At 45.3% G+C, this 25,053-nt stretch overlaps 1 protein-coding gene across 1 annotated transcript in view; it reads right to left on the bottom strand.

Annotated features, from left to right (window-relative positions):
• FBXL5 (F-box and leucine rich repeat protein 5) overlaps positions 1–25,053 on the bottom strand; it is a 406,066-nt gene that overhangs the window by 88,116 nt on the left and 292,897 nt on the right. The gene's annotated exons all lie outside the window — the stretch shown is intronic.

Below are 25,053 nucleotides of genomic sequence, written 5' to 3'. Positions count from 1 at the left end.
AGGCGGTATAACATAGTTATTCCCTTATCTGGATGACCTTCCTGTATGGTTAACTCCACTCCCGTAGGGTTCCTGATTGCCCCTTCCTTCACCCTCGCATTTGAGACCCAGTGCCTGAGTTGAACATAGTGAAATCGTTCTTGTTCCGGGATGTTGAACCTAGTTTTGTATTCTTCAAACTTCAGTGGTATCTCATTTGCATAAAGATCTTTTAGGGCCGTGCTGCTTTCCCTACCACCCCAGTTAGTCCAAAAGTTAGCATGTGTTCCAGGGGTAAATTCCAGGTTATAAGCTATTGGCATAAGAGGCCCTTCCCCTCCTTTAATCTTCTTGTTTCTCAGGACCCTGTCCCAGTACCACAAAGTAGTTCTGGTTGATTTCAACAGCTGACCCCCTTTTTCCCCATGTCGTGTGGCGAGGAAGCAGAGACCCCCCCCCCAGGGCTATCTTGGTTGCTACACGTTCAAGTAAGACCCATTGGTTCGGTGTCTCCATCGTAGACCATTGCAGCATAGGGGCCACCTGTGCCGCCCACAAGTACCTACGGAAATCCCGGACTCCCAATCCCCCCAGGACCTGCGGCCTAAATAATACTTTCCTGGGAACCCTCGCCGCCCCCCCCCCCCCCAGATGCGGTGAGTACATATATGAATTTAGGAAGTAGAGTCATTTTAACTGCTGTGATGCGTGCCAGCCAGGACAGTTCCTTTAATTGCCAACGTTTTAATTCTTTTGCCAATGTTTTCAGGAGGTCTGGGATATTAGCTCCATACAACCTATCATATTTGGGGGTTAGTTGAATTCCAAGATATTTAACTGCCTTGTGTTCCCACTTCAGGGGGGTATAAGTTTTCCCAAATCGGAATTTGCTCTGGCCTTTCTGTGATATTAAGAGCTTTGGATTTGTGGTAGTTAAGTGCCCTTCTCTTTTTAGGCGGGGTACTGCATGCGGCCGTAACCCCGCCCTCCTTAGCTCCGCCCCCGCTTCGACCTTCCGTCCTTTGCTATCGCCAGGTCTGAGACCATTTAAGCTATAATAGAGGATTCTTATTAGAGGGGGCGGCGGGTGGCCGTATGGAGGAAAGGGGACTATGGACTAGGAGTAAGGTAGGCACTATGGTGAGTAACTTTGTCATACTCCTACATTCCGTCCCCTTTCCTCCATACTTTTAGGAGATTACCAAGCACTCCTTACAGAATAACGGGTGGATGGAACTCCTTTACTGAAAGAGGTTTTGAGAACAGCTTGCCCGAACTGAGCATCAACCCTGGGGCTCAGGTCTAAGCAGTAATGTTTCACAAAAGGTGGTGGGAAAGCCCACAAAGCTGCTTTGGCAACGGTTTGATGCGTTTACAGAGCAACCAATAGTTAGGAAGCAATGAGGGGAAAGCATAAGCTTTCATGTTGACCCATGAACACCTCTGGCGTGCTTCATTGCTGGAAAAAGTTGGAGATGATATTGCTGTTCATCTCACACTCGTAACCGATGCCGACTGGTGCCTGAATTAATCTGCGGTCACACTGAGGTGACCCGGGATGTGTGGAGCCTGGCACCAAACAATATAATGGATGGCCCAGCCCAAATTTGCATGACAAGATCCTTAAGGAGAGGAGCGTCTGTCGCCCTGCTTGTTGATGTAAAAACTCACTTTAAAGGGAGGTATTCAAAAAGGCAGCTGTGGCCCGCAGGTTGGGCCGCCATTATCACACACCAGGGGCAAACTGTGTCACAGGAGCAAGTGAAGCAATAGTCTCCCCAGGGGAGTCCGGGGCATTGCATGCCATCCTAGCCTTGAACAAGGAACCTCGGCAGAGCCGCTACTGGCAGATCTAGGGTGTTTACTAGACACGTCAGGGGCTTCCCCAGAATTAGCTTCTAGTGGAGGATCCTCGCCAGAGCCGGTACTGGAAGGTCTGTGGTACGTGACCGCCTTCCTTCGCCCCCTCAACAGAACTGGTATCATCACAGACGCGCGCGGAAAGACTTAGGGATATACCTTACAGCCAGGACCCTCAAAGAGGGACTCTCAATTCTGCTGGTGACCGATTTAGCCCCAAGTAGGGGAACCTCAGGCTTAACCCTGGTCTCATAGCCACCTCAAGAGGGGCCTCGAGCCAAGACTCAGTACAGTTAGCTCCAGATGGAGAAGCCTCGGGGCAAACCGTGGTATCCAAAGCCACAGCAGAACTGTGGTCAGCCTTAGACCCAGATGGGGAACCTTGGAAGAAGATCTGGTATTGGGAGACCGCAGCGGGGCCCCTCAGAGTAGTTTCCGATGCGTCTCGCTCAGCCGAGACCAAAAACAGTACCCAAATCTGAAGTGTTCTGCTCCCACAGAGAACTGCAGATATTTCATTTACATGCTCCCGAGAACCGCAGATATTTCATATGCAGACTTCAATTCAGAATGTGCATTTACGCATCCTGGAAGACCACCACACTGAGTCAATCGCCTTTCCAAAGAGGACTTTATTTGGCAAGGGTGTGATCAACTTGAATTTCTCTCGGAAAGATCGAGGATAGTGCGCAGGGCAGCCGCCTGGTTGTGCACTGTGAAAAGACAGCAGTACTAGCCCTTCCCTTGCTCCATGAGGGGAACAGTCTGTCGGAAGAGAGGTTTGAAGGGAGGGGTAGGAGGAAAGAGCAAGCGAAAACCCACATAAACGATGGGCAAACCCCACCAGTCTTCGGTGATGGTTTGCCACGCTTCCAGGTGAGACAAGATTTGTCCTCCCACCGAAGTGTAGTGTGACCAACAAAAAAAAATAATTTGGTGATTTGTCAGCAAGGAGATTACCTGTCCCTGTAGAGGAGGCTGATGGCCAAGAGAAAGACCAACCACCTTGCCGCTGCCGCTTAAGGCGGGGCTACCAACAGGAGTTTCAGATCGGTGTGCACAGCGATCCTGAAACCCTTCGATCCCAGATAAGTACAGAATCTGAGACCCTAACCTCTTTGTACAAGGGGCCTTAGCTGAAGCGGTCGCCAGGACCGACATACGGGTCACTGTTGTCCACATAGCATGGAAAAAACTGCTCGGCCCCAAAGGAAAAGCTCCCAGCACCAGTCGACATGAAAGTTGGTGTAAGGGAGGTATCCAAAATGGCTGCCATGGACCAAGGAGGTTGGGCCCCCATTTAGTAAACACTTGAAGAGAACTGCGTCATAGGAGAAATTAGCCAACTGTCCCCTCAGGGGAGTCAGTGGACTTAAGAAACACTTAGCTTTGAAACAAGGATCCTCGGCCGAGCAGGTGCTGCCAGATCTAGGATGTTGAGTGGATATCCTAGGAACTGACCAAGAATTAGCCTCCAAGGAGGAACCTTGGCAGAGCCAGTACTGGAAGGCCTGCTGCTGATCACCTTTACCCCCTCAACAGAATCAGTATCACCACACCCCGAGCGTGGGACGGTTGAGGAATGTATTCTACCGACAGGACCCTTAGAGGATCCCTCGACTCTGTCGGTACTGTATTTAGAAGAATCTTGGGTTTTAACCTGGGACATACAGCTCCCTCAAGAGGGGCCTGGAGCCGTGGTCCGGTGTTACAAGCACCAGAAACGGAGACCTCAGGGCGTACCCCGGTATCAGTGTGGAAAACTCCAGAAATGGAGACCTCACAGCGAACCCTGGTATCCAGAGCCAAAGACGAACTGAGCTGAGCTGAATGGTGTACCTCAGAACCACGTCCGGTTTTGGCAGGTCCTCTGAGTGACCCTCATAGAACACTCTGGTACGTCTATTAGGCCCTTGAGGCACCTCAGGGGAATCCCTGGTAACAGAGCTACACAAGCCCCTCCCGGTCATGGAATACACTCACCGAACGGGGCTGCTCATCGCTATCCTCATTTGCTTAAGACTCATCCCAACGAAGCGGAAACAGAAGACTGGTCCTCCACACCTACCGCCTCAGGTTTTAAAAGAAAAACTGAATCAGAGCCGATGGGGACGAAATGGAATAGGAGTAAAAAGACGCTTGAAATAGGTCCTTCATAGGGTCAGAGTGCATGAGCATCTGAAACTTCCCAAAAAACTAATCATCAGCAGAGGAGCAAAAACAGGAAGGAGCAAGACAGTTTGAGGCAGTGGAGCTCACGCATGCCGGTCAAAGAAGGGCGGAACGGGTTACTATTGCCGACAGAAATGCTCCCATTACCAGACGTTGCAAACGTAGGTGTAAGGGAGATATCCACAATGGCTGCCGTAGGCCACGCAGGTTGGGCCGCCATTTTGTCGCCACCTGAAGAAAACTGCATCAAATGCGTAGCTGAGGCAATTGCCTTCTCAGGAGAGTCAGGAGCTTGCCTTACAAGGAACCTCGGCAGAGCCGGTACTGGGTGGAGTCTCGGATGCTTCGTCGACATCTTCGAACCAGTCTCAAAATTAGCCTCCAATGGAGGAACTTCGGACAAGCCGACAAAAGAGGTAATGCAGTCCGTGACCCCCCCTTTTTGCCCCCTGGACAATACCAGTACCACCGCGAACCTGAGCGTGGGACGGTTGAGGACAATACCTCACCAATAAGACCCTCAGAGAAGGCCTCTCAGTTCTGTCGATATAGACTTTAGCCTCCACAAGAGGAACCTCAGGTTTCAACCTAGTTACAGCGGGGGAAGCTCCAGAAACGGAGACCTCAGGGAGAACCGTGGTATCCCAGCACCCAGTTGAACTGGGCCTAACTTTAGAACTGTGATGGTGAACCTCGGAACAATGTCCGGTACAGGCAGGTCCGTCAGAACCCTCCGAGGAATCTCCGGTACGCCTCTTAGGTCCTTGGGGCACCTCAGGGCAAACCCTGGTGACAGAGCTACAAGAAAGGCTCTTAAAGTACTCCCTCATGGGGTCAGAGTGCATACGTCTCTGAAACATCCCGAAAAAGGCATCCTCTGACGAAGAGGCTACCAGGAAGCGGGACTGTATGCGGTAGTGGCATCCGAGCACGCAAGTCATAGGAAGGTCGGAACAAATTCACACTGTCAGGTGGAAAAGGTTGTCCACCGAAAAGAAGATTCCCAGCACCCACCGTCGATAGCGTGCGTGTGAGGGAAGAATCAAAAATGTCTGCCGTAGACCACGCAGGAAGGCCTGCCATTTTGTGAACATCTGAGGAGAACTGCGTCACATGTGTAGATTAGGCATTTGACTCCAAAGACTGGTCAGGTGACTTGACTGAAATTTTAGCCTTGACACAAGGATCCTCGGCAGAGCCAGTACTATGGGGCCTTGGATGTTTACTGGACATCCTGTCCCTTGAATTAGCCTCCGAAGGAGGAACCTCGGCAATGCCGGTAACAGAGGAGTTATGGTCGATGACCTCTCCCTGTGCCCCCCTCAACAGAACTGGTGACTCTGTGAACATGGGAAAATTGAGGAATCCACCTCACCGACAAGGTCTTAACAGGCCTCTCAGTTCTGTTGGTACACACCTTAGCCTCGTTAAGAGGACCTCAGAACAGAGTACGGTCTTAAAAGCTCCCCAAGAGGGGCCTCGAACCGTGGTTCGGTACAGAAAGACTCAGAGGCCTCAGGGAGCACCCTAGTGTCTGTGTGGGAAGCTCCCGATGAGGAGGCCTCGGAGCGAACTCTGGTACCGAAACACATCAGCACGACTATGATGGCTATTAGCACCCGATTGGTGAACATCGGATCATGATCCGGTATAGGCCGGCCCCTTGCAGAAACCCTCATAGAAAACCCTGGTATGCCTATTAGGCCTGCGAGGCACCTCAGGGGAAACCCTGGTAACAGAGCTTTTGAAGCCCCTCCCGGACCTGGAGGACCCCGGGAAGGAGTCCCCCGGCCGGGCTGCCCTGAAAAGTAAGGAACTTACCGGACGTCTCTTTTTCCGTCGATGAAGAGTTGGAAATGCGATGGAGGAACCTTCTGGAAGATCTCCTCCCACCGACGAAGACGGCGCTGAAGTGCCCGAACCGAAAGGGAGTCACAGAAGAAACACAAGTCACAATGGCGATCCGGTCCCAGACACTCCAAGCAGAGAGAATGGGGATCTGCCCTAGCGGAGCGACGTTCGCAAGAGGAACAAGTAGCAAATCCCAAACGATCCACCATAGACGTAGGAAAACGCAACCGCAGAACCGGAGCAAGAGAGAAGGACAACGGGAAGGAAAAAAGGTCTTCCTGGTGATGCAAGTGTGCCCAGCCCCGACCGTGAGGAGAAAAGGACTGAAGGGCGATGCGCGGAGCTAAGGAGGGAGGGGTTACAGCCACGTGCGGTACCCCGCATAAAAAGAGAAGGACACATTTTTCAATTTGATGCTTTTTTGCAAAAGTGCTTCGGTCCCGTCCCACATGATGAAATGTCCCAAAAGTATGGAGGAAAGGGGGTGGGACATAGGAGTATGAGTGAACCTAGCCAACGTGCACGTGGCATTTGCTGACTTCAGGGCTATACATCCAGCCGGAAAAATCTTTTTGGAAAGAACAATGTACCGCTTATCATCCCTATCAGGAGGGATAGTAGGGTAGGCATTTTGTCTAGTGGTTGAGGTGGCAGCATGCACCACCAGACTCTCCGGAGTTGGGTGTTTTGGCAAATAATAGGGATCACCGCTTGACACCCAGTATTTAGAAGTCAGTTTCTTGTTAACAGTTCAGGTGCCTCCCAATTGATAGCTACATACGTTTGCAAAGCTGCATTGAATGGAATAATTGGTTCTTCCTGAGGTCCCCTGTCCAGAATGTCGGTCAGGTCATCTTGTTCGAAAAATGGACATGTCTAGTCATCCCATATACTCAACTACCCTCAACATCAACTGCCTATAGGTAACCTCTGCACAATCAGATGGATCTGATCTGCCAAACTCTACCTCTGGTGAGGTATCCAAACCACTGGTATCATGTAGGCATTCTTGAAGATCCTTAATTCTGAAATCTTCCGAAATTAGGTCCTCAAGGACTGATGGAGTACCATATTGGAGAACAAAAGGTCTAGATTCATCTGATGATGGCTCTGCATCCTCATACATAGAGGAAAGTGAACTGAAAAGGTCAGCCCTAAGTAAAGGGGTATATGTTTTCTCCATAGTACCCAATGGCGTCATAATATTTGTCGAAAAAGGTGCCAGAATTGTCGATGTTGAGGGCTTTTTCGATGATTTTGACGCCTGTAGCATCAAGGAGCTTGAAGCCCGATGCATCGATGGCTTTTCATGGATTTTTAGCGCTGATAGAGTCACTTGGTGCCGATGGGACATTTCCTCGACTCAAGGGATTCTTAGACTGCTCTCGAGAAGTTTTGCCTATTTAGTTTGGCATACAACCCGTTCCAGAGAGGAACTCTAAGACGTCGAAGATGGCGACCTATGGTGCCGTTTCTTTGAATGTCTTGACAATGATGAATGGCGGGAACCACTTTGTGATCAGGATTGCTTATTTTTCTTACGGCGAGGAGAAACAGTTCTCAACTCGTCCGAAGTTCTTTTCAACAGAGTCGATGTGAATTTATGGGTCCTACCTGCCGCAAGTTTCCCTCTGCACTCTCTCAGGGCTTTCGACGTCATGGACAGGCAGTCCTCACACTCTGATGAAGGATGAGCGGATCCCAGACACCACAAGCATATTCGGTGGGGGTCCGTAACCGACATCTTCGAACCGCAGTCACAGCATTTTTTAAACCCGACTTCGGAGTAGAAGACGCTGATGAAAAAGCCATATTAGAAGATTTCTCAAAGATTTATTTTGTAAAGGAACGAAGTGTACCGTATCCGAAGCATTAGGGCGGAAAAACTGAACAGTAGCCAACGGACCCTGCACGCGCTATACATACACCTTCGGTGATGTCGAAATTGAGACGGAGGCCTCAGCTGAAAAAAGATTTCCAAAGCAGCTAAGATGGATATTGGAAATATCATAAAATAAGGAATACATTGGAGGACACAATCCATTTGATTTGAAATAGCACTGCTGCAGGAGACATCTCACCAGGACAAGGCAAGACACACTTGCACAGAAAGGAAATGGGGCTAAAAGGTAGTGGGATCCACATAATCAGTATATGCCAGAGGGGTTCTCATATGGGTAGCTCCGTCAGTCCTCCTGAAAATTCTCCAAACCAAACTAGATGAGGGAAGAATGGCATTAATCTACGGTATTCTTGAAAATAGAGAGATATGCAATGTTAATACTTAGGCCCCCCAACCATGATGCTACTGGCTATAGTCCCTATAGAAGTGGTATCCTGTTAGGGGGGCGAGATTTCTTTTGTACACTTAACCCTACAGTAGATAGATCTGGTGACAAGTTAAAATGACCAGTAAAAGTACTGAAAACCCTACTTCAATTTTTTCGAGTTGGCAGACATTTGGAGGGCCCTTCACCCTAACACACAAGATTACTCTCACTACTCTTCCCCGCACAAGGTTTACACAAGACTGGACTATTTTCTATGGGGGCAGAGCACATTGGTGAATTGAAGGAGGCAGAATACAATGCAAAGTTCTTGTGGGATCATGCCCCATTAGCTCAAAATGTAAGGTGCCTCCCCTAGACCAGCAATATCAGCCTGGAAACTAAGAAGTGAGATTCTACAAGATAAAGTATTTAATGACCACATAAGCAAACCCTTAGAAGAATACTTCACACTAAATAAGTGCAGTGTAGAATCAGCAGGCATATTATGGGAAGCATTTAAAGTGGGGACTAGGGGTACAGATATAGCTAAATCAGGAGGCATACAGGCGGTAATCACCACAGAGTTAAGCAAAATGGAACAAGAACTGGCAGACGTTGAAAAAAGAAATAGCACTGGCGAGGCCAGCCTACAGAAAGAAATCAAGCTGAGACAAAATGTTTATTACAATGGGACAGGTTGAGTAAATTCAACTACACAAAATACATAGATAAGGTGCATGCAGAGGGGGACAAACCGGGCAGACGTCTGGCATGGCTATATAAGAGAGACAACAGGAAAACAAATATGCTCTTTCCATTTCTTCCTCTTGTCTCTTCTTATCCCATTCCATCTAGAATTTAGGTTTGGTCTTTATTTTGGATTGTTGGATAGGGGCCAGGGGGTTTTGGCTCATTTGTTGTTGAATTTAGATTGGTTACGTTTATTAAGTTGAACTTATTGTACGATTACATACATGCTTGATGAAAACTGAATAAAAAGAGTTCCAAAAAAAAAGGACTGTGATGGCCTCCTTTGCAATATACAAGCAGAGGTGAATGGCGCGTTCTACGGATATTATAGAGCGCTATGTAGGGATGCAAATCCAACGTGATACACAGACATACAAGAGGCACTAGATCTTTTTCAATTATCACTACTAGAAATCAATGAAGCTGAGATACTAGAGGTGCCTAAAACGCTGGACAAAATCTTTGCACGATTAGGACTCTGCCTTCCGGAAAAAACACCAGGCATGGACAGATTACCAAGCACATTTTATCAGGAATTTGCAGAAAGCCTTGCACCGGATATGTTAGAAATGTTCAATGACGCATGTGACATAGAATTGCTACGTGACAGCTTATAAGAAGCAGTGATAATACCCCTGCCTAAACCTCAAATCTGGAGTACATTGTGGCTCATATAGGCCCTTGTCTCTACTAAATCAAGAGAACAAAATTCTTACCACATAATTCGCGAACAGGCTGAGAGGGGTGATAATAAAACTGATACACTCTGATGAAATGGAATACGTGCCCAGAACAAATACGGCATGGAATCTGAGGAGGCTGCATCACGTTATAGACAGTATTAAGGCATGGGACCCTCATGTGTTGAACTGTGCTGTAGCCTCACTAGACATGGTGAAGGCAATTGATTCCATTCATTGGGACTGGCTGTACGCAACGCTAGTGAAGTCCGGCTTTGGACCAGAATACATTAAGTGGGTAAAACTGATATATACCAACCAGACGGCCCGGGTAAAAACCCAGAAGAACCTTCTCTGCTAAATTGGAATTGCAGAAAAGCACCAGACAAGGATGTCCACTGTTTCCAATCTCAGCATTTCTACGAAGTGAATACCAAGAAGTAGGTATCAGAATAGATGGAATAAAGAATTTAATGTCTATGTATGCTGATTATATGCTGCTATATATGCAATAGCCAGAGGTGAATCTGCAATATATTTTAGATGTGCAAGATCATTTTAGTACACTGTCGGGGATAACGATTAGTCAAGTGAAATCCTACTTATTTCCATTAGCAGGACTTGCCAGATATAACAGTCAACAACTACCCACCTTGGCACTCAAGTGGAACAAGGACACATTCCGATACGTAAGGTTGTACTTTTATCATAAAACTTTGCTGGAGCATGCGCTTAACACACAAAAGGCATTCGAGGGCATCATAAATTCCATGAAATTCTGGGTTCGGCTGCCTTTTATTTTTTTTTATTCATGGTTTATTCATATAGCACTTATACACAGGTGAAGTGCTTCAAATCGCTTCAAGGCGGGAAGGTAACAAGGGAATACAGTAATCATTCTTAGGCCTTGAAGATTCAGAATTATCTAAACAGAAAAACGTGCATACTACATACTTGGTACAGTTGAAAACAAGTTCGGGGGGGGCGAGGACATATATAGCATATGTAGCTCATATACGCGTACAGACGAAGGTGGAGAGACAAGGGGTGGGAGGGGGAGGTGTGAACAAAGTCTGGTCCAGCAGGGCCCTGGGTTAAGTGCAGAGAGGTGGCCCCGCTCAAGGTGCATAAGCTGAAAGACAGTAGTGTTGAACAAATGGCAGCGATCCCAGGGGCAAGTAAAAAAGACTGGTGGGGAGCCTGTGATCTGTAGGCTCTGGAGGTGAACCAGGCAACCAGTCAGCAAATACTGCAAAGTGTTAAGGAGGAGAAGGAGTGTGGAGAGAAAAGAAAGGAGGTTGGCAGGGGAGAGGGAGAGAGGAGGAGGAAGAGAAAGGGAAGGTCTTGAGGAGTTTCTGGAACTTATGGTGCTTCAGCTCAAGCCAGAGAGAAGCAGGGAGGCTGTTCCAGAGGAAAGCACCTGCAGAGAATAATGATCTACCCCCAAATCTTTGTAAAAGCGCACACCCGCAGAGAGTGGAGGACGAACGGAGGACTCTATAGGGAGAGTATTTAGGAAGAGTGTTGTAGATAGTGCGGGCCCTGGCCCCAGAAAGCCTTGTGGATTATGCAGAGGGTCTTGAACTTGATCCTTGCAGCCACGTTGAGCCAGTGGAGGGATTTCGGCACCAGAGAGATGCGGTCGCAGGTCTGTAATGGGTAGAGCTGCATTGCCAAAAATGGTAGTGTTGCCCAGACTATTGCACTGCTTTGGAAACATTCCTTATAACATACCTAAACACTTTTTCGTCAGGTTAGACAAAGACTACAGGAAATTTGTGTGGCAAAATGGAAGATGCAGAGTAGCACTAAGCACACTCAGGAGGACCCACGAGAGCGGAGGGTTAAGAATACCGCAGTTTTAACTGTTCAATCTCGCAAGTCAGCTACAATATGTTGAAGGCTGGTTGGCAGATGATCCAACAATGTTACACCCGGCAGTGAAACACTCATACTTAACAGAACTGCTATGGGTGCCCCTTCCCAATTCAGAACAACATCCATACCTAGTGAAATTGGGCATACAAATATGGCCCAGAGCCTGTAAGAAAATGGAGATAAAAGACCCGATATCACCAGACATTCTCCTAGCAGCCGTGCTAACGGATGGCAGAGGCCCAAGATCAAGCATAATGCAACTCTGGGAGCCACATGGGATCGTTACAATAGAGAACCCACTGTTAAATGAAACCTTGATGAGCTTTCAGGAGTTACAGGAAGCCTTGGGAATACATGAGGGACAACACCTCTTGCACCGAACTATGTAAATACACTAAAGTGCTGGTTGCCAGCAGTGGGAATGGAAATGACAAGACATGATGCTGTACAAACTGTAATAGCTATATCAGAGGGAGGGCATGCTGTATCAAGCTTATAGGATATGCTCTTTGAACACCACTTTGTTAAGGGACTAGAAATATGTTCGAAATGGGAATCGGACTTGGGGAAACACTTTAGAGATGCAGAATGGCTTAATGTACTAAAGTATCACAAGCAGGTTTCCAGAAATGCTAGATTACAAGCTGTACAATTGTATGTAAAGCACAGAGCTTATTTAACACCCTCAATTAATAGCCATTTCAAAGGAAGACAAGTTTGTTCCAAATGTAATACTGTAAATGCAGAAATGCTTCACATGTTCTGGGCTTGCATAGCTATAAGGAGCATATTGGGAGGAAAATGCTCAACAATTGTTAGTGGGTGAAGTACATTTAATTGTCCAATCCTATGCTGGCTGTCTGTTGGGGCTCTACCCGCATGGAAAGACTGGGCAGTCCATAGGTAAGTTGAAGGAATTAGTCTATGTCTTAGCTAAGCACTGCATAGCTATGGCTTGTAAATCCACTAACCGCCCGAGGGTTGAGGTGTGGTGGAAACATTTACAAAAATGGACATTAACAGAAACTGTTGTATGGAAGCAGGCAACCAGTAAACACCAGAAAAATCTTGCGAATGATGTATCGCATTGGAATGAACTCGTACAAACTATTTAAACCCAAATTCGCTGGGCCCAGGCACCAAGATATAGATGGAGACACAAACGACTGCACATGTGTGGAGAACAAACCAAAAGTGGCACGGGAAGGATAGCTATAATATTTTACGGAGGCCAACTGGGGGACGCAAGGCAAAATTAAAGGTTGGAGCAGTGTTGTACATGTAAAGTTGATAAGTGTACCGTAGCACAGAAGAGGACTACACAGCACTGCATCATTATAATTGCACTGTAACCAGCATTTTTTGTTACAGTAAAAAAAAAAAAAGTTTAGTCGTATCAAAGAAAATAGGACAGAGGAACCCCCAAAAAGGGAATTCTGCCTTAACACTTGGATATTTAGACTATACTGAAGCCAAGTATATTCATGCGCTACTAGAATATTAAACAAGTATTGGAGAAGCTGCCATAATGGTACCACCTGGCCCTAAGACGGTAACAGCTGGAAAAAAGTATTTGGGCATACAATAGCAGTGCCTGTCAAATGCCTGTGCAATACCATTACACAAGCCAAAGCATTTGGCTTTGCCTTTGACAATACTGGTGTTTAGCGCAAGGACACACCTTCTGCTCATAAATACAGTGGCGACAGTACACTTGGTTGGGACATGTTTGTTGCACCAGTAACACATTAACACATTAACCTGCCGAATACTGTATAGAAAGAACACAGACAGGGCAAAGTTTGGTGTTATTGCTGGATATAGAAATCACAAAAGGTCCTAGGAACATGCGTTTTGGGAGGGAAAGGGGCTGGTAGTGTTTGGGAATGGTCGTGGCCAATAAAGCAATCAAACTGCACGCACAAGCTCTATCCTTCTCAGAGCCCATCTCCCATCCTAGCTGGCCTATAGGTCTTGCTAGCGAAAACATACAAAAAAACATGGCAATATCCTAGTCACTGCAATGTATACCTACAAGATTTAATCTCAACTTTAAAAACATATTTTGTGTTTCTGAATCTGGAATTAGGATGTTCTTCGATCAATTAATATTTGTAAGAGAGATGTAGATAGCGCAGGTCCATAACCCTTTAATGCTAACTGGGCTGCTTAATTATATATGAATATGTTTTTAGATCTGCTAGGTCCAATACTTCCTGATTAATATAAATTAAAACTTGGGACAGCTGGCTCTTAGTAGTTCACCAATACCATTTAAAGCTAGCAATTTAATATTCGATAGACCTTTTTGGTATTAGTATTGCAGAAAATCTATAATGGACAGAAAATAAATTGTAGAAAAGACTCCTGCACCCTAAATTCATAATATCCCAAAATATCCCAAATCACTTTCTTGCAGAGACAAGTTACCATTAAAACTGCCACAGCATCACCATTAACTGTCGTTATTACAGACCATAGTCTGTGTTTAGAGTACATTTGCATCCTGGGGAGTCCGTCTGGCTATCATGATGTAAATAGAAAAGGACCTATCTCGCTCTTCTATTTTCTATGACTACGGCCATCTTGGTGTGCATTCTTTCCCTCCATTGCCAGAGTCCATTTCCCATTACAAAAAAACATACTCTAAAAATATTCACAGCCCAGTGGTGATCACCTTCGGGGCGTATAGGGCTGTCTGACCACTATATTTAACTTATAACACAATATTCTCCAAAATCATTGGGGATTCCAACTGTTCATGCAGATTTTTAGGATACGTTCTTAAATACATTATATATTTATTTCTATTATATTAGGCAGTAACACGCCTCATTATAAATCAATCTTAAGTGCAGAGTATGCAAACATTGTGCAACTTTACTAGGCAAAAAACTATTTTCTAGATTTTGTAGCTTGGAGCTGTAGAGTGTGACGAATCCAGGGAGATGGTCACCTCTCTCCAAGAGGGAGCCACCCACTTTGGGAAAAGCCACGTGATTTTGCTACGCTTAACATCCACCTGGGGACAGGGCAAGCAGGATCCCTCTAGAGGCGACTCCCCCTTAGGGGACAGGAAGAGCCCAGAGAGGGCTACAAGTCACAATCCCTCCCCCCAGACACTAACCTTTATAGTATATGGAGGGGCTATGTTGGCTGATAAAACCATCCTTTAAACATGGATGACTCTGCTTCTCGCCCTCCCCAATCTCCATGGAAGACTCCAGAGAAGGACAAACCAGTCCATTGGAGGAGTGTTCCTGGAAGAATCAATCAGAGTTTACACAGGTCCTGCAGAGTTTAACTGCACCAAGGTGTGGCCAGCAAGAGAAGGGGAACACGAGTCTTGGCATGCAGGTTTGCGATACGCACTGGAAGAGTGCAAACAGGCATAGCACACTCACTCCTCCCACCCCACCCAGCGAGGGAGTGGGAGAGAAGAGTCACTAAAAGCCAACGCAGAGCCCACTTGAAGAGTCGCGTAAGCGGTGAGAGGAGAGCCTAAACAGAACAAGGCCCCTACCAAAGAGCACAGCTCACAACAGTCGAGTACGCAGTTGCTCCAGTGGAGAGGGGGGTGGAAGAGTGAGAAAGAGAGGGAAGAGCCCCAACGGGTGAGGAGTATAAAGGGAGAAAACCCAGGCAGAGTCATGAGCTTGGCTACCTGGACACCATTCCAGCACACCACAAACTGAATAAATGGAACTGTACACATAGCCAAAGGCTAAGAGAAAGAGGGATAGGATTTGGGTCGGGAGCCAGCAGCCATCCATTCCCAGTAACATTACCAAAAAACCTGTCTTTGTTTTCTTTTTTTGTGTGTTGAGACAGGGATAGAATTCATTTTCAGAAATCCTGACGGCACCCTTTGGACTTGCTTCTGTTATAAATGGGGATTGGATTTATAGATTTAGGGAATGAGTCATTCCGTTGAATTTCAAGACAATAATAATCTAGTAACCATGTCTCGCTGCGGCTCCTGATTCTGACCTACCACAGGAGGAACTTCTTCCATGAGTTTTCCACAAAACTCACTTATTTCCATAGCAGTTAATGCCTTTTTCATACTCGTGGCATGGTTATGCACTCAGAGCTCTAATTTTCACCTGAATTCAGTCTTCATAAGGATAGTTTGCATGTTCCAGTTCGGCATTCGATCATCTGTCTGCAAGCTGTGATAGTGACATTTGCTGCTGTTGAGGTGGATTTCTAGAATCTGACCTGGTGGACAGATTTAAGGAGGCCACCCTAGTTGTGATGTACAGGAAACTGAGAAATTAGCCAAAACCTAATCGTGGTAAACATGGAGAACAGTCAAGGCTATTCCCGGGAGAGTGAGTTGTGTCAGGGGGCCTCAAGGGGTCCACACAATGTAATACACAATAATTCAATTTAGACAGATATGCCTACAATACAATTATTTATTAAAGTCCTTTTAGACACACTGAAAAATGTAACTAGCAGGTGATATCGCACAACACTCAATAATACACATATAAGTATTCACCATAGGTTCATAACATGCATTCAAATGGCTTAATCAACACAGGAGATGTACGCAAATTATACAGTATATGATTAAACCAATTCACAAATGATTATCTGAGCTTAAGCAGTCCAATCCCCAAGGAAAATAGCCCTTGTGCCTAAAAAGGCACACAAGCCACAATGCTTCTCCCCAAAACGAGTCTTTGCAGGTAAGTTAGAATGTACTTGTTTCGTGGAGTCTTCAAAGAAGATATTCAACAATGGTATGAAGGTAAGCATGTATTCTTATCATTCCGAAAATACTGCACAGGTTCGATACCAAAAGACAGTGGAATGACGGTTTAGGAAAGAGGGTTTTATTCCCAAAGTTATCCAATGGAGGACGGGGGGACAAATGCTTTGCATTTACTTACCCCCCTTCCCCCCACCCCGACTTCGATTTTCCCAGATGACATGGTGGGTTGACAGAGGAGTCTCTGGAGGTTGGATTTCCCACCATTGGTTCAAGGGAGAGGTGCCCAGGAGCTGTGGGTGCAAGGATTCCTCCGGCCAGGTCCAGATGCAAGATGCAACACCTGGCCATGAAGGTGTGCAAGAGTCACTGATGCTGGCTGTTAGAGAGAGTTCGCTCTTTATGCTGAATTTCCTAACCTAGTGAGTCCCCCAGCAGCTTTGCTGGAGTTTGTTTTTTCTCCTGCCAAGAGTGAGACTCTTTCTCCCACTCTTGGACATGATTTATGGTGTTCCTTTGACTGGTAATGTGTTTTATGGGCTATGGGGTCCTTTACTCCATAGGGTCTCATGTGTTTTACTATGTGTGTTACACAGCACCCTCCGTGCAGTAACACAGGGGTGTCATAGTGACACCCCACCATAGACTCCATACCCTGGGACTGACTACTGTCTCCCAGGGCATGTAAAGTCACCATTGGCTTTACTAGTCCCAAATTATTAACAGAAACTGGTACAAACCATCATATTGTGGACGTACTGGTCGGGGCAATTCGATTGCCCCGGGGTCTGTTAGTCGAGGGGGCACGTCTCCGTCCCCCCTGATCGAGTTTTGGCTGGTGGCAGTGGAAACTACTTTTTATATTCGACCGCGAATATATCCCTATGGGATTTTCCCATTGTTCGAGACTACCAACTTTAATTATTTAATTCTCATAGCCTCGAACATACCGCCGGTTTATTTAATATTAATTCGCCGGTTGGTATTTTTTGCCAGGACTCGATTCTAAAATGGCGTTTGTGTTCTCTTCTGTGACTCCAACCCAAGTCGAGCCCTTTGTTCCACTTTTTGGCGGGCTTCTCCACAGAAGCCTCCAAAAGTGGTGCCACTCTGTCTGGGTACCACAGGGGAGGTGGGAGGGGGTTTAGGCATCCTGGACTGAGTTACCTTGGTAACTCAAGTCGCACTCTTGTGTGATTGGCCCAAGTGGTGAGCCGGCCGGCTCACCACTTAGCATGTTTGATTGACAGCTAGGCTGAGTGAATGGGGGTGTGCTGCATAAAAACAGGGCTTTGGGGACTGGAACTTCAGAAGTCGCCACAGGACCTGAGAATCCGACGAGGGAGAAGCTGAGCCGACCTACCACGACGACACCACCGGTGGAGCCCTGCAGGACCGACTCACCACTTCCCGACGACAGAGAAGATCTCCCGGCTGGAGAGGCTTCTTCCCCTGACTGGTGGGCACAACCAAGAATTCTCTGAGTTTATGAGAAAAGTCCATCTGAAACAATTTTTCTCAGACAAAAGTGATAACAGCGAACCAGATAGTGGCCTACATAGGAAATCTGAATACTGTCCTCCATCGCAAACACAGACAGCTGAGGCACGAGTTTTTGAAAGTAGGGTGATCCAAGAAGTCGCTGCTTTGGAAGATAAAACTAAGACAGAGAAAACATTTCAAAACCTCACCCAGGCAGAAAAAACCACCCTGAATACATTACTTTTCAACGAACAGATAGTAATCAGAAAAGCAGACAAGGGTGGAGCCACGGTTATCCTGAACAGAAAGGACTATATAGACGAGTGTATGAATCAACTGGGCGACAGCAACAACTATCAGAAATTGGCTGAAATCCCTACGCTCAAATTGGGAAAACTGATCCATCAAAAGGTAACAAAAGCGGAAGAAAGAAGATGGATAACGAAAAAAGAAGCTGTGTTTCTAGTGGTTGATAAACCAAGGAATCCACAATTTTACATACTCCCCAAGATACATAAATCTCTGACTAGACCACCAGGGAGACCGATTGTGTCGGGATGTGATTCAATTTTGGAGCCACTCTCTAAATTTGCAGATCACTTTATGCAACCAATGGTGAGGAAGATGGCCTCGTTTGTAAAAGATACAACACAGATAATAAATGAGATGGAAGGTAGACCTTTTGACAGCAAATCTGAGATTTTATCAGCCTAGATGTAATAGCTCTGTATACAAATAGACCACAGAGAGCATCGCTTGAGGTATTGGAAGAAAGATTATTAACAGAAACAATGAATACCAACACTCCAGTGTCTTTCATTATGTGGTGTGCTGAGATGGCACTTATGGAAAGCTATTTTCATTTTAATGGTTCATTTTTCAAACAAATACAGGGCACGGCCATGGGAGCCACCCTAGCCCCAAGTATTGCAAACCTGTATATGGAGGCTTTTGAGAAACACTGCATCTATAACAAGACTAATCCATACAAGAAGAACATATTGGTATGGAGGAGGTATATAGATGACGTGTTGATCATCTGGAGGGGAGAAGAAGACGAGGCAACCAGTTTCTTTGATTGGATTAACCATCAAAACCAACATTTAAGATTCGCGGAAAACACAAGCAAGGTAGAGATGAACTATCTGGATATTACCATCAAAGTGTATCCAGCAAGGGGAGAACTCTTTGTGAAACCATATAAAAAATCCACGGATCGCAATACTTTGTTGCACTACACAAGTTTCCATCCGAGGCACACACGTGACAACCTGCCCTTTGGTCAGTTTATTCGACTAAAAAAGAACAGCACTAATAGTGCAGACTATAGAGAAGGAGCACAAAAATTGAGATCTAACCTACACGAAAGAGGCTACCCGGCTAAATTGACAAAAAAAGCAATGAAGAGGGCAGAGAACAACAAGAGAAGCTATTCTGGAGCAAAACCCAAGAGAGAAAAATAAAGACAACTTAGTGTTCGTCAATACGTTTTGCAATCTATCTAATAGAACTCAAAAAATAATCCACCGTAATTGGGGGATTCTTGAGAAAGGCGAAGTTCCTCTGCAGAGACCGTTGATGGCATTCCGACGAAGTAGATCTATAAAAGATCAGGTAATGCGGAATGATATTACTAAACAGATCAAACCACAAATGACACTAACAGAGACTTGGAGGATGTGAGCCCCAGAAGGGCATTAGCCCTGTGGATCGTGTACCTGTTGCCAACAGACAAAAAAAAAACACGGAAATCAATCTAGGTCTAAAGAACCCTTGGAAGCAGAAAGTTCTGACTAATTGCAACTCTGTGTTTGTTGTATACGTCATCTGGTATCCCTATAATAAGATATATATAGGGAAGACGGAAAGAAAAATTAAAATCCATATCACAGAGCATAAACGCTGTCTAAGAAATAGAGTTCATTCGGCTCCCCTTGTGGGACATTTCATTGAAATGATACACAAAGTAGAGGAACTAAGGTGGTCTGTGGTCTATGTGGTTAGACCGACGAACGATTTGAACCTTTACAGGAGAAAGTTAGCACAGAAAGAAAAAGAATTTTTCTCACAAAAAGTACAGAACTGGGACTGAACGAGAAGAGTGAATAAATAAAACTAACTCTGGCCTCTGCTTTTCTATGTGCAGCCTCTCTATGATGACTGTGAAGAAAAAACAACCAAGAGTAAGGTTCAACAGGAAGTAGGAAACAGTCAATGTGGCAAAGCCGGTTTTGTAAGGGAACCCTAAAGATTACCACTCTCATGGGTCCCCCATCCATATTCAAATTACTTAATCAGGAATACCAGTACTGGTTGTTTGTCGTGCATACACCCCCATGAATATCATATGATTACAACTACAATGTGGGGAAATGCCGTGGCCCGGCCTGTCTGGTAAGGGAACCCTCAAGATTACCACTCTCACGGGTCCCCGCCCATATTCATACTACTCAATCAGGGACACCAGTACTGTTTGCCATTGTGCATACACCCCCATAAAATCATTTTGAGCTTCATCCACGTTAACCAACGAGATATGCAACATGATCACGTGCCTCAGTGAGTCAGGTACGTTAATTTCCGTGGGGTCACACGAACCACGGGTATTTGACTTCAAGACATAGAGAGACCACAACCCTTTTACGGGCTCATGATGTGTAGATCACCATTCCCTGCTGAGCAGGAGGGGTTTCAAGTCAGTTAGAGCCATAGAACGGTAAATAGTAATCGTGAGAGGTGGAAGGCTGAGCCGCGCTTGTGACCCGCCAGTCGAATAACAAATGACACTAACCATCGAGCTGAAATCTTGTAAAGTGAACGTTAGGGAAAAGTAAGCGGCATAGGATGTTTGGATATTAAAAACAAAACCAACAATACTTACGTAGCGGGAAATATGTGTAAGCCAATGTCGCTGCAGAATGGGCTGCCGACCTCAATGGAAACCACAAGGCTTTCCCGTGCGATAGGACTATGTAGCAACCACACTTAACTGGGTTAGGTGGGGGCCGAAGGCAAGATAGGTTATGACAGTTTTAAAGAGAAAGACATCAAGGTGCCGCCTCCTGATCACATGACTAATTGGTCACGTGGGGGGCGTAATCCAATAAAAAGCGAGAGAATTTAATGAAAACAGGCAGAAACGGATACCGGGCGGAGAAAGGAGTGTAACCCGAGAGAGAGTGAGGGGGACAGCCACATGAGAGCAGCGGGTGTAACCCCGGACAAGGCGGCAAGGGCAAGTTTGTTAAAGGTAAGAGCATAAAGCTTTTTGGTGATATCCCCACGCCAATTTTAAATGAACAGCGGTATGAAGAAAAATCACGACCGAGTACCTGATGTGCCTCTCTCTATTTTAGAAAATGCTATACAGAGTCGTCCCATTCTACGTGAGAAAATTAAGAAGATTTATTTAAATGAGGTGCGACACGGGATAAAGTCAACTATCAAATAGAACAGGAATCCACAAAGTAACCACACTAGGTCAGTATAAAGATATGCAGGGCGGTATTGAGCACGATGAACTGACAAATAGAATAAACATCAAGCCAGGCTACGCTAATTGGTTCACTTGTGATTTTGTCATAAATAGGAATGCCTCCCAGTGATCGCAGATAGTGTCATCCAGTTGAGAGACAAGTAAACTAACATCAGACAGATTTGGACTTGGAAGAGGATTGTAAATCTAGGGGGACCCCCCAAAGACGACACATAAGAAGAAGTCAGCCTGTAGAAGGTAAAGCAAATTTATAAACACACTTGGACACCCTAGCTGTACCTTGTGATTGGAGTAATTGATTATAAAGTGGTGAAATACTCAGTTCCATAGCTAAAGATTAGACCATAAGTGATAACAGCATGGGATTGGTTTTGATGTTCCCAAAGGTTGGGAACAGTAAGGATTAACCTGGTTGTATTGTCTTTGTAGGTCCTAGTTGCAGACAGGGTTGAGATGTGAAGATATAACGGATGTAAAGAAGGTGATGGTCTAAGTAATGACACCCTTCCGCTGATGATTGACACATAGCAGGTTGTGCATAATATAAATGTCGACAGGGATATTATTTCGAATATTAAATTTCGATTATTCCACACTTGCTTCCCACAGTGTATTCGTTTTGAAGGTTGGACCTTAAAGAAAAGTGCGATGGGATCTCATTGAAAGCTGATCGCGCAAGAGATTAAGTCTACAAGAAGACTAATACGATTGTGCATTTCATTGAATGTTGTGTAAATTTTACCCCTGAAGAATTTCCTTGTCAATAGTGTGTACGTGTGTAAGGAATGAAACATGTCGGGTATGGTATGGATGTAGTATGAAAGTAAGCATGAGTTTTATGAAGAATAAGTGAAAGGTTTTTACGGACTGAGTTGCTTGTCTCGACAATAGGGGTGAGCAACTTGTAGATCCAGGTTAAGAGATGAATTGTGTTAATTGTTAAATGGTCAACTGTCACATGAGATTAAATGTACACAACGATATTGTATGGCAATGGTGCAGATATTGTGATTTGACATACTATCTGAAAAACTCTTTTTTTAAAAAAAGATTAAAAAATTGGAACTGTGAAGAAGAAAAGATAAAAGAAAAAAAGTTTTTCACTGTCGAAATATGAAAAATAAAATACTATTTTTTGATACAATGTGGTGTAGTATGAGAATTTAATGGCTACTAACCTCATACAGTAAGGTTTAACCAAATATGCACTTGGGGAAGCAAGGGACAGAGTGAACATTGTGTATTGTTTAAGAGTTCTGTTTATAGAGGTCTGTTCACTATCGGTCATAGGAAATATTACCTCTAGTCTCTCTTAAGTTTATTGTGGGCACAACCAGTTTACCTTCTTCTCTTCGCACCCCAGACTGGCTTGTGGTCGAATTGCCCGTGCCAAGCACCCCGGCAACCGGATAGCCACTTACCACTGGACCTGAGAAACTCAGCGGCTGGTTTCTTCCCTGGCAGTGCAACGGACTCCTGTCTTCCTCCCAGACGAGATCCTCTTCCCCCGGACGAAGCACTGACTTGCATCCGCTGCCAGAACAACTGCCCCCGCTGGAGTATTCTCACCACTTTAAGGTACCGTGTCCGCCAGGCCCCCCTTTCTAAAGATTGCTACAAGGTAATAATAACCCCTTAACCTTCTGGACTGGGCTGGCCGCCTTGACCTTCTAACTGGTCCCTTTCTTTGGTCCAACTCTTTTTGAACCTTTTCAAGACTTTTGTGCACTGCAACCGTGCGACCTTGGACACATTTCGTTTGATCCTCTTAAAGTGGATCCAGCCTACTGAACTCTAACTTCACGGTTTTACTTTGCCTTCCTCTCTTGTTGTGTTCTTGTAAAAGTGTTGGGACCCGTTTCAATTTATTCTCTGCTTTTCTCTCCCTTTTAAAACAAATTATTAGAGTGCCATCTGCGTTAAGCGCTCACCGCTGTCTGAAAATAAGTGGGGCTTTACTTAAGACTTGTCTAATATTCCTCTAAGGGAGTAAATATCTTTTAGTGACCGTGTTTTTGAATTGCTTACTATTAGTGCCTTTGTGTTTTTCTAGATGTGGTTTTAAATAAATAATTATATCTCTTTTACACCAAGCCCTGGTCAGTGTTTACTTGTTCTACTGTGTTCTTTTAACCTATTATGAATATTATGAATACTCTGTATACTGCCTAACTCTTCTTGAGGGAAGTCTGACTGCTCAGCCACAGCTACCAAGTGAATCTGTGTGGTACAGACTGCTACCAAGTGGGTTTACTGCCAAACACCTGTAGTCTTAAATCTTTTGCAGTGGTCCCAGAGGGAACTGCACAGGTTTCTGCCTAACACTGGCCTCTTCAGGACACTTCACAGGATGGGGGAAGTTGAGTTCCAGTGACGATCTCCGCACACAGGCGACGACAGACATCCTTGCAGTCACGGTTGACTTATCTTCTCTAGGACAGGATCCCTTGATGCTTAGACGTTGAAATTCACGGGGAATGAGACATGTACCTCAAGCTGGCGACTAAAACCGTTGTTGTTCCGTGGTTGCACCCAGAACTTTGGTAGTGAGGTAGCTCACAAGAGAGAAGGTCAGTACACCGGGTGGTCCAGGGACACTTCTAAAGGCTGAGGACGGCTGAATTCTCAAGAACTCAGTGAAACTAGTTGGTCCCACTAATCCAAGGGCTGAAGCATCTGCACCATTCAAACAGCCAGTAGTTGTCCAATCAGGGACAACTACTGGTTTCACCCATGGCCCACAACTAGATTCTCTGGTACCACGGATGTGGAATGGGACTAGACTGTCCCATCCCCTTCCTGGGCCACACACAAAGCCATCACTAGTCTGCAAAAGCAGCATCTTACCCGGGCAAGTGCATAACCTTATAGGCAAGGCAGGACAAAAGCCAAACTAGAATATGGCCAGAGAAGAAGCTACAATCTTGTGGAAAAACCATTTTAGGGCAATAACCATGATTAGTAGCCATACGCGGTCAACAAGAATGTGCACAATAAAAATAATGCCAACATGCTACACATGTATCTGATGCCACCAGCTTGTCTTTAGGCACATATAAAAGTAACCGAAATTCCCCATTGTAAAAAGCTATGGTGATACAAGGTATCTCAAATGCACTGCATAGTGATCATGTGTGGTTAAAACCTCACAAAAGGCAAAAAGGGAAACAGTTTCCCAGTACTGATAGTCTGAAGGACTGATCAGTTTCCCCCATAACAAATGAGCAAAAGGGAAGTGAAACTGAAGGCTCTTCACAGAGCATACAGATTTTGGTCCATCAGAACTATGGAGGGAAAGTTGCTGCAAAAAGAGAAAACAGTTGCATACTGTACGACATAACAAGATCTCGAAGCATGGCATTAAATGCATCCTAGCAGGTAAGGTATCATCTTCCTTTACTAATTGCCCCAATATGAATTAACTTCCTTCGCTAAATGTATCAAAACAGTGTTTGGCCAAATTTGCTGTAGCTAAATCCCCACACACATTGCTTATAGAGAAGCTTCTGGGAGGGTAAGGCATTCAACATGGACTTCTGCACTGGTCAATAATAAATTGGGTACTAAAACAGAGTTTAATACCACCCAGATAGGCCAGATGTTTCAAAAGTGGACACCCTATAACAATAATACCCTGCAAATTGCAGACTATGATCATACCAGTAAAATCACACAACTGCTTTGCATAAATAGGAACACTATGCATATATACGCCACTGTTACCAGAAAGCGAAAGGTAGGCCATCTACACTTAACTTTGAAAATACAGAAATTCTACGAAGTGGCTCATTACGGTGCAATGAAGACATTTGAGTTTACCTACGAAATAGAAAAGATGCCAAATAGGGGACTGTAGCACAGAAAAGTAATGTGCACAAGAGTAACCCGATTGGCTAGGGAAACTATGATTAGGAC

This window comes from Ambystoma mexicanum, chromosome 6q (genome assembly GCF_040938575.1).
Source record: "Ambystoma mexicanum isolate Mex_15411 chromosome 6q, UKY_AmexF1_1, whole genome shotgun sequence".
Classification (NCBI taxonomy): domain Eukaryota; kingdom Metazoa; phylum Chordata; class Amphibia; order Caudata; family Ambystomatidae; genus Ambystoma; species Ambystoma mexicanum.
This window is presented reverse-complemented; position numbering and strand designations above follow the sequence as displayed.